Source organism: Eretmochelys imbricata, chromosome 1 (assembly GCF_965152235.1).
Source record: "Eretmochelys imbricata isolate rEreImb1 chromosome 1, rEreImb1.hap1, whole genome shotgun sequence".
Lineage (NCBI taxonomy): Eukaryota > Metazoa > Chordata > Testudines > Cheloniidae > Eretmochelys > Eretmochelys imbricata.
The window spans coordinates 70,752,967-70,771,062 of NC_135572.1; positions in this window are offsets into that span (position 1 = coordinate 70,752,967).

Sequence of the window (18,096 nt, forward strand, 5' to 3'; positions counted from 1 at the left end):
TTCTATAGATTGGCAAAAAATCAGATATTTTTCCAAAATTCAAAGGGTTCTCATTTAGTATATGGGAGTATATTTAAATTTAAAAAGTGTCATTTCAAACACATATGAAGTAAAATGTAATATCTGCATTTCTCCAGTGCTGTTGCAAAATATTCACGCTAATAATAATACAGGCTCAAAGACTGGAACCTGAGTTCTTTGATCACATTCACTAACACCTTATCCACAAATAACCCTACTGATTTCACTGAGACTACCTGTGAAGAAAGGTACTTCTCTGCATGACTAAGGGAATCAATATCTGATGCCATGTGTTATCAAGCACAAAGACAGATCGGAGACACAAATCATGGCTCCAGATCTGCATTATGCTAATGTGCAGGGTGCACTAATCTGGGGTTTTAGTTCAGCGTCATCTCTACCATGCATTTATTGAGTGCAACGGAATGATCATGTATGTAGTAACTTGGAAATACTGCTTGATATTGCATCATAATTTAGTAGCTAATTTTATTACTAGAATTGTCAAAATGGCCTATCTATTTGAAGTATTTAAGTGCTAATAAGGGATAAAGAGGAAGTGGCTATAATGATGGGATCTCATTTCCAGGGTTTATTCTCCCTCCATGCCACTTTCTGTTAGTTTTTTGGTAGTTCACAAAAAAAGATGAACCTCTCTTTAACAATACTGACTATTACTAGCCAATTTCTTCCCAAGCCTCCTGATACCCATGATAAGCTGCATTTTAGATTTGAGTTCCTTTAGTCTAACTTGATTGCTAGCATTTTTTTTTTTTGCTTTACTAATCCCGAAGCCACTAATGGAGTGTGTAGTTCTGTGCCCTCCTATGTAAAACAGCTTTAAGAAGTATGACTTGAATTTTGTTGGTAAAGATATCCTGAGGGCAGACAAACAAACAAACAAAATCAGCATAGTGTCCTCGTCTATTTACATAACTGTTGGCACTTTTCATTTTTCAACTTTATCTATTCATATATAAACCCCCTTTTTTTTCTTTCTACCTCCAAGGCAACATGAAATGATGAAGAGATAAAATGTTCCTGGAAAATGGGACTATTAAATTCCTTGCTTGATGGGAGCTCGAACAGAAAGAATTCATTTACATGAAGCCTTTATTGATGTTTCATTGACTTGAAACAAAGAATTAGAGCCAACAGAAATCAGTTAAATATGAACTATATCAAAGAGTTTCCATTGTTTTATTCAGGAGAAATGAAAATTCTTTACTTTTCTGCTGAAAAAAGTACAGAATAATACAGGAAGAGCCTTTAAATTGGCTTGCTCATTCATACTGACCTGCTGAACATCACAGGTGTGAGAACTATTTTGAGCCCTTTTTTTTTTTTGATATAGTAAAACTGTCTGATAGATAACTCTCAGATTATTACTTTTTTTCCACATTAGCTTTGGGAGAGTCTTTAAAGACTTAATGTGTGTTGGGTTGTTGTTTTTTTAAACACAATTTATATAGTTTTCTACCCCAGCTTTCCCAGGGTCATATTGTGTATTCTAGTTTAATCTTTGAATTTGTATTTGCACTGAGAACCGTAATAAAAATGCAAGTCTCTCTGTAGAACAATAAACTTGTCTATTCTTCTCAATACACTACTAAATTTCAATAGGTGATACATGCACCTCACTATTAACAATACACTAAACCATAGATATGGCCTAATCCCAATTTTACCAGCAATTATGAACTACATAACTATGAACATGAGTAACCCTTAAGTTATATACAACCATAAGTGCTAGCAGGACTAGGACCTCAGTAACATCTACATCTTTTGCATGCTAAATAGGTGGGCTTAAAAAAATCTTGGGGGTGCATTTTAGGACACTCCTTTGTTAATTAGGCTTTTGTTATTGCCATTTAGGCACATCAGTGTGTTGGGGCAGTGCAGAGATGCACTGCTTTAGAGAGAGGCATTCTCCCATCCTGAACTCCAAGGTGCACAACCTGCTACTTCACTGCAGTGTGAGATGCAGCTTGTTCCTTCTTGAGAGGCTGGCCAGCTATTCCTGCTGGTGCACAGGAATGGGGGAGCTATAGCCCTGCCACTAGAACTGGTGAAAAAGAAATTTTCTTGTAAAAAAGTTGTTCAGGAGACATTTGTCTCTCTTCCCCTCACCCCTCCGACCTCAACAAATTTAAGATTTTTGACCAGCTGTATCTGCCTCCGATCTACTCCTTTTGAGCAGCCATGCACCCTGGAGAAATAGAGAAGGAGCAGAGTTAGTGTGCAGGGAGGGACTGAAATTCTGCCTGGCTGTTACACAAGGAGCTCACTGAGGACATAGGCTGTTTACTCCCTTCCACCAACTGGGCACCCACTTCAGACAAAGCCTAGCTGGTCCTGTCTGTTTTTTAAAGATGCATTATCCTGGGTCATATTCCATTGGTTTTTCAAATAGAGACTCTTAGGGTATGTCTACACTACGGACCTTATCACTGCAGCTGCACTGCCATAAGATCTCCTGTGTAGCCACTCTATGCCCCCAACGAGCGGGGGTAGCTACGTCGGCGTGAGAGCCTCTCCCACTGACAATAGCACTGTCCACACCAATGCTTTTGGTAATGAAACTTATGTGGGTTAGGGGTGTGCTTTTTACTGTCTCTTTGTCTAGGTCATACTTGTGTTTTGAAAAATTTAAGAGCACAGGAAATAGATTTGGTTTTTTTCAACACAATTTGACCACAGGTTTATATGGCAGAGGCCGCCTGAGCATTTTGCCTAGCAGAGACCTAGCAGAAATGTGTTGTAGACTTTGTGTTCCTCTTTAAGGCTGACTAGTTCCTGGGTTTTACTATAAGAACTGCTTTTGAAGACTGACTAGAATCAATGAGAGCTGGGCAATTTTTTTTGACAAATAGTATATATGCTGATAAATGCATGTTTGGTCAACACAAAACTATATGCAAATTTGACATGAATTTCCTAATAGTTTCAGTAATAATAAAAATAAAAATAAATAAAAATCTGGTTAGATTCACAAAACAGCCAGAGCCGCAGGTAATGATGGTGCCCCTCCCCCTTGTCCACCCTTCCCTCAGGCTTATAGCTTTTAGCCCAATGATTAAAGCACTCACCGGGGATGTGGCAAACCCAGTTCAAATTCCCACTGTGAAGCAGGGATATGAACCCAGTATCCCCCACCCCAAGTGAGTGCCCCAGCCAATAGGTGAAAAGCTATAAGAGGAGCACCACCACCTACTCTTCTTTCTCCAGGTCTTTTGTGAATCTTGCCCTTTAAAGATGCCCAGAAACAAAATCGTTCTGTTTGAACAACATGTTTTATTTTATCCCAAACTGACTTTTTCGATTCGATGAAGTTTTGAAGTTTGGTTCAACCTGAACTAAACCTTATATTTGCAATTTTTCAAAACTGCCAGCAAGCCCAAAATCAGTCATTTGCCCAGCTTTGGTATCAATTTTATAGTGAGGAATGTTTTATTGTGTCATGCTTTTTAATTTAAAAAACCTCGCTATGTTTCCTTATGGAAAAAATAACACTTTTCATAGCCTCAACCTGTTTTTTCTCATCACATTAGGTACTATACCCAGTGAAACCTTGTTGGAATCACTGGGGTAGTATGGGATTGATAGCACAGATTCATGCAGTATCTTTAATTCAAAATTTTTTGCATTCCTGCTGGAGCAAAGGCTTATAAAGCTATAATGTAAAACACCGTATTTGCGTTTCTAGAATGCCTTTCGTTCAAGTATTCTCACCACTTCCCTAGAAAGCACAAAAGTATTATCCTCACTTTACCAATGGGAAAACGGAGGCACCAAAGGTCTCAGGGACTTGCTCAAGGTAACAGAAGGTCCACTCAAAATCCCATTAAAGGCAGCAGGAGTCTTTTCATTGACTTCAGTGGCAGCTAATGTGAGTGCCTATCAACTCAGTTGGAAAACAGAAAGTTAGTAGCAGAGCCAGGAATAGAACAATGCTCCCTGAATCCCAGTTCATGATCTAACCATTATAACATGCACGTTAGCTTGTTGCCTGACTGAGATCATGGTATGGTAACAAGATCTCATAAATTCAATTGGGAATCAGTTGTTTTGCACCAGAAGAACAGGGGCAGATGGGTTCCAGCATCAAAGAATCAACTTTTTCATTTCTTCTGGCCCAATTGTAGTAGGCCTACAGGCCTTGGGTCTCTAGTTATAAGTTATAAGAGGAAGGAAAGGAAGAGATGTGACCACAATATTTCAGAAAACAAAACAAAACACGAGGGTAACTCTTTTCCTCCTCTTTCTTCTTCCATGACAGCTTCAGAGAATTTAGTCAACTGCACATGTACACATTTTCAAAGAGGCATGGAAATATGAAAATTTCAGCTCCAGAAAGAGGATTATATGGAAATAGGAGCTCTCAGGACCTCTGCAGCCACAGAACTTTGGATTTATCCTACTATAGGCTCAAACAGGAACAGTACTAACATTTGTCTGTCTGCCAAACATTAGCACCATCTGGAGGTTTTGCACAACATTATTTAAACATTTGCAAATGATTTAGAGCTCTCTCTTAACACACATATATTAAGCTGGCAGAATGGAGTTTCCACCAATTTTAGTATGCCTTGCACCAAATTCACTCATGGTATAAACAACTTCACTCCATTATAATTATTTGTTTAGGACCTTTATTTAGAGCCATGGGGTAAGCTGAAGTCAATAGGGTTACCCTAGGAATGAATCTTACCCTATATGTATTTTCCCAGAGATTAAGGGTAAATTTCACTTCTGTGCAGAGAGCCAGCAAAAGGCCTACACACTTGGTAAGCTCCTCAAACTTTCAGGTAGAGTTATTCAGCAGGCGGAACTAAAAAGAGCTACCAAAAAAGCTTTTTAGTGCACTTGGAGGGTTTCCACAGGTATGCGCAAAATAAAAAAAAATCCTCCTGCATTTTCATATCCTAAGCACCTTGTCTGATTAACTTTCGGTGGGCTTTGTTTAGCAGAGAGAACTATATTTCATAAATTGCATATGCAGAACACTTTTCCTTAATTATATCTGATAGTTTATCCATCTTCCTATAAGGGTCCTCAAGGGAGCAAAAACAAACAAACAGATTCCTTAGCAACAAAATGTGAGCTGAGTAAATTTAATTCTGTGTTGTGTTACAATAGCAGCAAAATGTCTCAATTCCTGCAATAAAATTTCCAAATTGTAGTAATCAAGAAGATCAGAGAAGGCATGTAGGTCAAATGGCAGCTTTATTCATGCGTAAAGCAGGCAAAGAGACCAATAAAAGTGAAAATTAAAATACATAAATATTCCTTAAAAACAACATGGAACTTGTGCTTTCATATAATGCGGTCCATGGTAATTAACAGCTTAAATGAAAGCCCAATTTTGCCACTCTTACTTATGTAGAATAGTTCATTACTCCAAAGGTAGTCCCATTGAGATCATTAAGACTATCTCATGCGGTAAGACATTAATCAGTGTGAACAAGGGTAAGCGACCCAGCCCCTAATTTTTTTAGGAGCTAACAATATTAATCACAGGTGGAATTTCATTGAAAACAATGGAGTCATACAAGAGATGACTTTGGCCTGCATTTAATATCCTATCAAATAAGGCACTAGTAAGAGCTATCGTGCCTGATCAGCTTCTTTCCCCTGCATGGGTTTTTTTTTTTTTTCTTTTGTGCAGTAAAGTATTTGGTTTCACTTCAATTACTCCAGCTAACACCCATGATTGTCTGCTCCTGTGATTACAGCCGATACCTCTGAAGCTAGCCAGGCATTTGCCACTTCACTTCCTTGACTACCCATATCTTCTTTAATTGCCACCTGCCCTCCACTATTGCTCTCATCAGCTTGCCCTTCTACTTTATTGCTGTTTTCATATCCTTTCACCTCTCTCAGCTTTATGTCTACTTCCATGCCTCCCTTATTCCTGCAAGGGTCTGTTTTTGGCCACCACACAACACCTCCGTCCTTCAAACTCCTCATTAAACCCTACTTTTCAAGCAATTCCAGTTCATTTTGTTTCTTCATCAGTGAAATATTGTCCAATATGTTTTCCTTATTTGTATTATATTATTTATTATTTATTAAGCTTTTGTGGCAGGGAAAGTGCCTCTATTTATATGTGCCATTTACTACTGTACTATGTAAACAGTAGATAAAAATACCTGGGCCCTAATAATTTAAAGCAATCTCTGTATTCTTCCTACTTCTACTTTGACCACTTTCCAGCACAGTCACTAATCAAAACCCAGACAAAGACAAAAAGAAAATAGTTATTCAATTTAAAAATGAGTTCCTGACTTCATTGTCTTGATCGGAATGTTATCCTACATTTCAGGAGCTCCACTGATCCCAAGCTTGGAGCAGCTGGAATTTTCCCCTGGTTCAATCTCACATTTAATTTTTTATGCTTATGCTTCCTGATGAAATTAATAGTTCATCTCAGGTTGGCCATGAATAGGGAGCCAAAGGAGCACATGGACATGAGTGCATGCACATGGATGGAGTCTAAGAATCCAATTCTAATTTATAAAGACTTTCTTAAATTTGAGCAGCAGACTTTTTATTTAGAGAGTTTCTGATATTGTTACATTCAGCAGTTAGTTTCTAATCTTAGAATAATGTGAATTAATTATATTCCAATTTTAAGATTTGTTCCATTTTTTTTAGTTATTCTTTTACGTATGAGGTGTTCTTTATTTTGTGAAGCTAGCAAAAGATCTTCCTCAAGCAATTTTTTCCCCCATAACAAACATAATTAGCACACAGTCTTTAGACTTTCTTTAGCCGGAAGTTCTTCTTTTGGTATCTTTATTTTCTAATTTTTTAAAAATAAAATTCCTTACTGGGCTATGGATAATACCATATTCAATCAACATACATAATATTTAAATATATATAAGCCATTAACTCTTCATTTTTAAGTACATAGACAACAATAAACAATGTTTTTGAATGCCTATGTACAGTACAGCATATTTAATTTCAGAAAGGGGAACAACAAAAAAAAAAGGAGGTTAGTGAAACAGAAATGAAAAGGTACAGTACCAAAAGTAAAATCCCTGCAAGCTGCATGGAAACTTTTTAAAGACACCATAATAGAGGCTCAACTTAAATGTATACCCCAAATTAAAAAAACATAGCAAGAGAACCAAAAAAGAGCCACCGGGGTTAAACAAAAAAGTAAAAGAAGCAGTGAGAGGCAAAAAGTCATCCTTTAAAAAGTGGAAGTTAAATCCTAGTGAGGGAAATAGAAAGGAGCATAAACTCTGGCAAATGAAGTGTAAAAATATAAGTAGAAAGACCAAAAAAGAATTTGAAGAACAGCTAGCCAAAGACTCCAAAAGTGATAGCAAAAAAAAATTTAAATACATCAGAAGCAGAAAGCCTGCTAAACAACTAGTGGGGCCACTGGACGATCGAGATGCTAAAGGAGCACTGAAATATGATTAGGCCATTGCAGAGAAACTAAACAAATTCTTTGCATCGGTCTTCATGGTTGAGGATGTGAGGGAGATTCCCAAACCTGAGCCATTTTTTTGAGTGACAGATCTGAGGAATGGTTTCAGAGTAGCAGCCATGTTAGTCTGTATTCACAAAAAGAAAAGGAGTAATTGTGGCATCTTAGAGACTAACAAATTTGTTTGAGCATAAGCTTTCGTGAGCTACAGCTCAGGAAGTGTCCCAAATTGAGATGTCATTAGAGGAGGTTTTGGAACAAATTGATAAACTAAACAGTAATAAATCTCCAGGACCTGATGGCATTCACCCAAGAGTTCTGAAGGAACTCAAATGTGAAATTGCAGGACTACTAACTGTCATCTGGAAGCTATCATTTTAATCAGCTTCTGTACCAAATGACTGGAGGATAGCTAATGTGATGCCAATTTTTAAAAAGGGCTCCAAAGGTGACCCTGGCAACTACAGGCCAGTAAGCCTCACTTCAATGCCAGGCAAATTGGTTGAAAGTATCATAAAGAACAAAATTGTCAGGCACATAGATGAACATAATTTGTTGGGAAATAGTCAACATGGTTTTTGTAAAGGGAAATCATGCCTCACCAATCTACTAGATTTCTTTGAGGGGGTCAACAAGCGTGCAAACAAAAGAGATGCAGTGGATATAATGTATTTAGATTTTCAGAAAGCCTTTGACAAGCTCCCTCACCAAAGGCTCTTAAGCAAAAATAAGCAGTCATGGGATGAGAGGGAAGGTTCTTTCATGGATTGGTAACCGGTTAAAAGATAAGAAACAAAGGGTAGGAATAAAAGGTCAGTTTTCAAAATGGAGAGAGGTAAATAGTGATGTCCCCCAGGGATCTGTACTGGGCCCAGTACTATTTAACATATTCATAAATGATCTGGAAAAAGGGGTAAACAGTAAGGTGGCAAAATTTGCAGATGATACAAAACTACTCAAGATAGTTAAGTTCCAGGCAGACTGTGAAGAGCTACAAAAGGATCTCACAAAACTGGGTGACTGGACAACAAAATGGCAGATTAAATTTAATGTTGATAAATGCAAAGTAATGCACATTGGAAAACATAATCCTAAGTATACATATACAATGATGGGGTCTAAATTAGCTGTTACCACTCAAGAAAGGGATCTTGGAGTCATTGTGGATAGTTCTCTGAAATCATCCACTCAATGTGCAGCAGCAGTCAAAAAAGTGAACAGAATGTTGAGAATCATCAAGAAAGGGACAGATAATAAGGCAGAAAATATCATATTGCCTCTCTATAAATCCATGGTATGCCCACATATTGAATACTGCATGTAGATGTGGTCGCCCCATCTCAAAAAGATATATTGGAATTGGAAAAAGTTCAGAAAAGGGGAACAAAAATGATTACGGGTATAAAATGGCTTCCGTATGAGGAGAAATTAATTAGGACTTTTCAGATTGCAAAAGAAGCGACTAAGGGGGAATATGATAGAGTTGTATAAAATCGTAAGTGGTATAGAGAAAGTAAATAAGGAAGTGTTATTTACTCCTTCTCAGAATACAAGAACAAGGGACCACCAAATGAAATTAATAGGTAGCAGGTTTAAAACAAACACATGAAAGTATTTTTTCATGCAACGCACTTGTCAACCTCTGGAACTCCTTGCCAGAGGGTGTTGTGAAGGCCAATAGTATAACAAGGTTCAAAAGGTAGTTAGATAGATTCATAGAAGATAGGCCCATCAGTGGCTATTACCCAGGATGGGCAGGAATGGTGTCCCTAGCCTCTGTTTGCCAGAAGCTGGGATTGGGTGACAGGGCATGGATCACTTGATGATAACCTGTCTGTTCATTCCCTTTGGGGCACCTGCCATTGGCCACTGTCAGAGGACAGGATACTGGGTTTGATGGACCTTTGGTCTGACCCAGTATGGCCATTCTTATGTTCTTATATTAACTCTTCTTTTTCAGATTCTGAGGGTCACATTTCCTTTTCTATTACAGCAAGTGGAGAGTAGCTATACCCAGGAGAATTTGCTGTTGGAGTTCAGAAGCTGGGTAATCCTATCACCATGTCCTATGGATTCCTCTCTGAAATCCCACAGTAACACAGATGAATGATCTCCATTGGCATTTGGGAACTGGTATAGGGTTAGGTTGGGATGGATCTTGACTGCAGTGTGCATCATTGCTCCATTAAAATCCCTGAGGAAATCTGACCAAGAATAAATGATATTTTAAGGAACATTAACTTTTATTGGAACATGATAATGACTAATACTCTTCTGCCAGTAGGGAAGAGAAGTCATTGGGGCAGTGTGGTTGTCAAGAGATGCATGGAGCCCATAGGATGCATGGGGGGTAAGGCCAGAGTTCCCTAAATCCCCTGCCTCAACTATCATCTCTTAAAGGCCACTTCTCTAAGGAGACCATGCGGACAAAACTCCGGAGTCAATCTCAACATTTCTAGGGCCCTCTGTATCCTTTCCTCTAGAACTTTCCAGAGGAGGTTACAAAATGGCCCTTTATCCCCCACAACCTTACGAGCACATCAGTCATTTCTGAAATCTCTCTATTGTGGGGTATCACTAGTGAATACTAAGTCCCTGCAGTTTCCTTTGGCAATGTAATTCACTACTGAAAAAGCATACACATTACAAACATGACATGTTTAACAATAGGAGAAGTTCAATTCAAATAAGAGGTGGTTTTTATTTTTAAAAAAATTACGTTCAGCCCCAGGGACTCCTTCGTCAGATGGAATGGAGAAAAGATGGCAGCTCTGAGCAAGTCCCTACTATTGCTGCTTTTGAAGATTTATTTTTGATTGAATATTTAAGAACTCCAAGAAGGTTTTGTAGCTTCCAAGAGTCAAACTGTACTTGCTGTGGGCTTGTGAAGATCTCTGTTTAAGCTCAAAAGCTTGTCTCTTTCACCAACAGAAGTTGGTCCAATAAAAGATGTTACTTGACCCACCTTATCTCCCTAATATCCTGGAACCAACACAACTTTAACAACACTGCAAACACCTTTAAAATGACAGTCGTAGAACTTTAGCTTGCACATTCTGTTCCTGTTATTTCCTTGGATGAAGAGTGCTGGCACTGGCTAGAACAGAAGTTCTAGTGGAAGCCAATTTGATATGATTTTATGCTCTGCTAACAAAAGTTTGATTAATGAACCAAAATTCCTCTGGGGAGATTGTCAAGAATTGGGATTTGGGCATTTGGAGAGAACAATGGCTTTTTGCCTGACTTACTGGTTTGCAATTTGTTCTTTTACATTATGTTTGGTCTGGTTATGACTCACGCAGAGCTGGATTCACAGCAGAGTAGTTGAAAGAAAAATCAACAACACAAAAAGAATGAACACTCAAAACTCTCCACTAATGACATATCTCTTCCTAGAGATGCAAACTGAGCCCTGTAGTCAGGTCACAAGAGCTTCCTTTTTCTTGGCCAAGCTCCAGCTTTGAGATGGTAAAAACAACAACACACACACACACACACAAAACCAACAACCCAACAACAACAAAACTTCTAAGCTGTACTGCATTATAACAGACACTCTCCTGATAGTATGCTCTGTTTGACGGAGATCAAACCAGAAAATAAGTCTTCAGGTTAAACAATGTGTATACATTTTTAAACTGTTGGGGTGAAATCCTGGGAGTTTTTTCATTGACTTCAGTGTAGCTGGGATTCCACTCTTGACCTTTTTCTTCTATACCACAAGTCTTTTGGTCCCGCAGATAAACCCCTACTTCCCTAGAGCCAAAATAAGTGTGCACAACAAATATTCTTTTGTATTTGGTGCTCTCTCACCACCTCTCATTATTCATTCTTTGTACTGCAGGAACACTGAGACCTCAGACAGGAATTGTTCAGAGTGCCATACAGACAGACTAATAGTTCCAGTCCTACACAGTTTACAGTTTGAGTAAGAATGCATAATATGCCAAAGATTTTCTAGTGTAACTAGTGATTTGGGGTGCCTAAGTTGAGGCATCATAGTGGACTTTGCTTTGCAGAGCATAGATGCAACACTTTCTGAAAGTTAGTCCCTTTTATATTGTCTCACTATGGGTGCCCAAAAACTGAGGCACCCAAATCTCTAGCCACTTCTGAAAGTTTTGACCCATGGATCTACTTGCCAATATATCATGTTCCCCATCACTGAATAACCTTGTGGATCTTTGCATTTTCTTCTTGGGAACCCAGTGCCTGTTAAATTAAATAGCAGCATAGATAACCCTTTGAAAGCACAGCAAAAGTGATAGTTTTGTCTCCTCTCAGGCTGTCAAGCCATTTTCCACTGTAACCCTTTGCACGTCAGAGTTGGCAGCAACAAGGGCCGGGTTCAGTATCTAGGGGTTCCATTCCAATACACAATGCAAAACCAGCTCAAGCCCCCACCCAGTGACCTGGGACAAATATATACCACCCCCTCTGGGCACCTCTAAGAGGCAATACTTCCCCTCTTGCAAGCTCAGAGTCTGAGTGTAGCAAAAGCCTCTTAATAACAGAGAAAAACAATGTGGCACTATGTTGGGGAAACACCACCAACAGGATTCATAACACAACCCATGAGCAAAAAAACCCCCACTCCAAGCAATTTGGGGCATGTCCTTTCCCTTCGGTTCTTGAGTCCAGCAACCTAAAGTCACCCAAAGTCCCAAAAGTCCAACAATCCAAAAGTCTCTGTCCCTGGTCAGTGCAGCAGATGAGCTTGAAAGTTTATCTGTAGAGTTTTACCTCCCAACCTGGGTGGAGATGGGGGGAGTTAGGGGCACCTTAAGTGGTCCAAAGCCGATTGTCCCACCTCTCCATGGGGCTCCGCTCCGCTCCACCAGCCATCCCACAAATCGCTCCTCTCTGCCAGCTGTGCCCCATGAGCTGCTCCAGCCATCCCACAAACTGCTCCACTCCACCAGCTGCTCTGCTCTGCCAGTCGTTCCATGAGCCACTCCAGCCATCGCAAGAGCCGCTCTGCTAGCTGTCCCACAAACTGCTCCACAATATATTTTCAGACTCCCCCACTACTTAACACAACACTCAGTGATTTCAGCTCTTAGTAAGTTTAGCTCTTTTATGATTTCAGCCTGTAGTAGGGGAGCCTCAGTGCTGGTGCACCATTGGCCCAAACTGAATTCAACTCAGCAGCCTGTAACTAGACTCCTAATGGAATCAAAATTAGCTCTGATACTCCACAGTGAAAAGAGGAGGAAGTGCAATTAGTATATAAGGGCTCACCAGGGGCCCCATACCACCAGATATTAATACCTGTCCTCACTCATTCTCAATTCACTGAGTTTTGGAACCCACGTCCTTTGCCTAGCGAGTGCTACTTAGTTGATGGCGAGTCCCTCCATCATAACAAAAGGCCAAGTACAGTTCCACTGTCCTTGATTCACATAATCAGGATAATTACAATTTATTCTTCCTGCCCCAATAACAGAGAAACTGGGGATCCCACAGCAGCCAAAGTGACCATTTGGGCAGCTATGGGCTCATGCTAGGCGGGGTGGGTGTGTCTATGCAAATGAGATCAGCCCCTGAAGTTCTTTTCCACAACTTGCCACAACTCACCACCAGATGTTAGGGTGGAGCTCATCCTGACTCTGCTTACACCACAGTCCTAAATGTATGAGGCTTCCCATTCTCTTCCTTGATCAATCTCACGTTTTTTACAAAATGCAGAAAACATTTAGATGTGCTGTTTGGGGTCTTGTATTTGACACATCCCTTTTCCTTCTCTTAGGACTTGATCGTGTTTTGTAACCACTACTATGCTAGGATGTCTGGAGGTACATAGCTGGAGGCATTCTATCTGCTGGAGCCTGGAAGGTGGAACGACTGAGGTTTCTGCAAGTGCACATATGGAGTAACACCTAACACCAGTGACAGACATGGGACTTTGACACGTAATAATATGAACACTGAGGTGTAACCATTTTATGAACATGATATATGACCTGGTCAGTGAGGGGAAGTTACTCTATACTGGGTTTATCATACTTTCCCATGTGAGTGCATTGATCTAGTTCAATAGGGGGCACAGGAAAGAACAAAGAGGAAAGCAGCACAATTGTCCCAGCTAAGGAACTGCCTAGCAAATATTGGGAGCAATTACAAGACAATGCTTCCATGCTCTGGGCCAAAGTGACACAGTTGTTTTGCCAGGTGGCGAGGCTAGAGATTAAAACAAAAACTTAACCAGACCAACCACTAAAATATTAAAAAGCCTTCTGAGGAAGAGAATGGAGGTGAGTTGTGGGGGTGTCCAAAATGTTGTCAGTGAGCTCTGGCAGGGAGACAAGCTGACAGAGAGACAGACTCTGCAGAGAGGGTCTATAAAGAAACTTGTCTTGCCAGGGTCCCCATGTGGCAGATGGCTAGATACATACTAAGCAGACATGCAGACATTCTTTTATTGATTTCAAGATATATTTTCTCTGCAATGCTTTTGTTTTAAGTAAATGATACTTTGTTTAAAGGAGGCTGTCTGGTTACCACTTACCACTGCCGTTGCCCCAGAGGGAACAGAGCTGCAGAGTCTGTCTGGTGAAGATGCTCTATGCCAACAAAAGAGAGCTCTCTGGCTGGCATAATAAAGCCACCTCCTCGAGAGGCAGTAGCCATGTTGGCGGGAGAAGCTCTTCCCCCCCAGGACATAGTGCTGTCCGCTCTGGCACTTATGTCTGTGTAACTTATGTCACTCAGGGGTCTGGATTATTCTCCCTTCCCCAAGTGACATACATTATGATAATATAAACTGTAGTGTAGACGTAGCCTAAATCAGAACCCCCCCCCATTTTTTTAATTATAAACATCCCCCAAATCTCAAGTTTCTAGCCATCATAGCTGCAGAGAAAAAAACTGGGACATGTGACACAAGTGTATCCTGAAGGTCCAAACACCAGAAGACAAAATAAAAAGAACCAAACTTTGTTTTTTAAAGTCATGATTTTTTAAAAGCAATAGCATGATTTTTGACAATTTAGGGTTGTAATGCTGCCTCCCATAGGGCACAGCTCATCTGCCTTTTAACGTCCACCTTGACCGGCCAACTGTTGATGAAGGGGACCAAGAGCCTGGTGTCTTGTGCCACTGGCATCTGTGTGAAACTTTCTTTTGTAGAGTGAGCATGTAAGGCTAGCACTAAACTGTAGTGTCAGGCTCCAAAAATACAGGAAAACATAACATAAGAAGAGTTTCATACTCTCTTTTTAAGGCTTTGGCCTTAAATACTATATTTATAAGACTATTTCTATAATACTATATTTCTAAGACTCTGGCTTCAGTGCACAGTGCTCACCCAATCCTCCTCCATGCAATTTTCAGAGAAATAGACCCCATTTTCACTCTGTTTTTGGCTTATGAAGGCCTCTACTACCGAACTTTTGACAGATGCCTTTTACTCATTATAAATCAAAATAGAAATTAGAAATCACAGTCTCTCCCAAGAGCCTCCCCAAGCTGACTGCAGCCCATTCTCCTGGCTGCTCAGACAGGCTGTCTCACCTCCACCTTGGACTGGAAGAAGGATCTTTCCCTTCAAGAGACCTCTCTTTATTTAAACACCTGCCTTGCTGACCCCATGTGAATGTTCCAAACAGTATATTGACCTCCACTGTAAGGAATTAATTCTTTCACTACCTGCTCTAGTGGGTTATATACTCCCCGTTATGTGAAGGGCGAGGGGCTTAGACTATCCTCTCCGTCACAGAAATTCAGGGAGGAAGAAGTTTTGCCCTCACTGTTCTTTTTGTGCACTAACTCATGAACTGCTGGAATATGGGTTCTGGGCTTCCTGATTCACTTCAGAGGATAGTGAACTTACTGTATTGATAGTATATGGCCTGCTGCTGAGTTCTTTTCCCTCACATTCCCTTCCATGCAGCCTGAGCTGAGGCATGCCTCACTCCTTACCCACTTCCACACACCCTTTCAGAATATGATGAGGACATGGTGCTCTAATTCTGACATCACTCTTCATTTCAGCAGCTTTTATGGCTCCCTTGGTGACATTAAGTTTAAATTTTCAATCAGTTTTCTGTAGCATTGTTTCCAAATTTGTTTAGATGATTCTTTTGTGCAAGCCTAATGAGCACAATCAAGTTTGTAATGGAAAGTGAATTTATGGGGCAAACAGCCATCAGCTTATGAGTTCTCAGGAGCTTGTTTGGCCTTTTTGCCAGAGTTCAGCAGCAGGGTGAAAATTTAGCTGCAGCTTGTACACATGGGATGTGAAATTGTTTTCTTGCCATTGTATGCTTTAGCTTGTTTATTAAAACAACTGATAGTGAAGCTACCACTATGCATCTGAATTATCAGTTTAAACAGTAGCTTTAGAAAGAAAGAAAGAAAGAAAGAAAGAAAGAAAGAAAGAAAGAAAGAAAGAAAGAAAGAAAGAAAGAATGCACTCATCCATCCCACTGAATAGCTGGAATAACTCTCCAGAAGTCAGCAGGCCCCATTCTCCTTCACCTTGCATCATATATAGTAATTCATACCTGTGCAAAATGAATGTAAAATGCTACCAAGTCAGAATGCTAGCATGGCATCCACTTTGCACAGGTATAAATAATTAAGGTTCAGATTCTCTATTGTAACTGAGATGGAGGGGTCATCGGGAGCTTGTTAGGGCTCCTCGATTCTTTGCCCAGTTCTGTGCCATCCTGGACTGCTCTCAACTATGCCAATTGGCAATGGTGTCCAAGGGACCCAACCATTACCTGGGGAGAGCTGGCACGCAGCACGCTCTGGTGGCACTCCACTACGTCACTTCCTTTTCTGAGGGCGGAAGAAGCTAATTATGCTGGATATATGGCTGAAGAAATGAATGAAGTAGAGTGACCATTTTTACCTGTGCTGAATATGGGACACCTGGTAAAATTACTCGTATTCAAGTGAGTTCAACTGCAAACAATCAGAATTATGCTGACCAAACATTCAAATTAACATCAAGTTGACTGAGACCCTGGTGAAAAGAAATACTGAGTAGTTGGATTCTTTTTATTTACTTTCTTATCTTTAAGGCTTTAAGGTTCACATGGGGAGAGGTGACATACACACACTCCTGTACACCTATTTCACAAGTGGGGGGTGACCAACCAACACTACCCTCTCTGCCTGGTGCTCTCCACTCTCCAAGCCTGGCTGGACCCCCAGGACAGACCCAAATCTCCTGGTACCTGGCACCATGTCTTCCCAGATGACACTTGGGGGTGGCACGCAGGGCCACATGCCCTCCCCCACGAGATTTCTGCCAGTGTTCACACCAGAATGTGGCCAGGAGAAGTCTTTCGACACAGTGCAGGAGGAAAGGGATGGAAGCTGCTTCCAGCCACAGAGGAGGTGGCGGGGGCAAGGAATAACCTGGCCCATGTCTTTACAGAGCTCATCTCTCCCCTCCCCTCCACCCCCACCCCTCATGTCTGGAAGCACCTTGTCCCCTCCTGTCTGCACAGTATCAAAAGGCAGCTAACACCTCTAGGCTGCTGCTGGTCACTGACATAACCCAGCCACCTCCTGTTCCCTGGCTACAGCATGGGCAGGAAGAGGTTAAGCCCTAAGGATGAACTGTGCACCAGGGCCCAGGGAACCTGACTGCAGGATAAGGGGTGGGGGCCTGCTGGCCAAGAGCCAGCAAACAGCAGGGGCTCACTGATGGTTCAGTAGGGGCGGCGGCAGCAGGAACCACCAGTACTGATGGGGGGCGGGGAAACAGAAAATACGGGACAACTTGTCTGTTTTAAAGAAAAAGTCAGGACACTTGCAGGAGAGCTTACATATGGGACTGTTCATTTAAAAATAAGACATCTGGTTACTCTAATGAAGCTTCAGCTTCTTTTGTGCCCCTCGAGTAGCACAAAGTGAATGGAGATGAGCATGTGGACCTGTCAGATTCAGCCATCCTTTGCACATTCTATAGTACTCACTCATCTGACAATGATAATTAAGTCAATGTGGGTATTATGATCAGCAGACCTGGGCCCTGTATAATGTGTAAAGCACTGAAGAAGTTAATCCAGATTTTTGCTGGTGTAAATACAAGCAGAATTTGGCTGTGTGACTGTCATAAATATAAAGGGAAGGGTAACCACCTTTCTGTATACAGTGCTACAAAATCCCTCCTGGCCAGAGGCAACATCCTGTTACCTGTAAAGGGTTAAGAAGCTCAGCTAACCTGGCTGGCATCTGACCCAAAGGACCAATAAGAGGACAAGATACTTTCAAATCCTGGGTGGGGGAAGGCTTTTGTTTGTGTGCTTTGTTTACGTGGTTGATCTATCTTGGGACTGAGAGAGGCCAGACAGAAATCCATCTTCTCCAACCCATCCTAATCCGAGTCTCCAATATTGCAACCAGTATAGGTAAGCCAGGCAAAGCAGATTAGTTTATCTTTTGTTTTATGTGAATTTTCCCTGTGTTAAGAGGGAGGTTTATTCCTGTTTTCTGTAACTTTAAGGTTTTGCCCAGAGGGGGATCCTCTGTGTTTTGAATCTGAGCACCCTGTAAAGTATTTTCCCTTTTACAGATTTTACAGAGATGATTTTTACCTTTCTTTTTTATATATAAAATCCTTCTTTTAAGAACCTGACTGATTTTTCCATTGTTCCAAGATCCAGGGG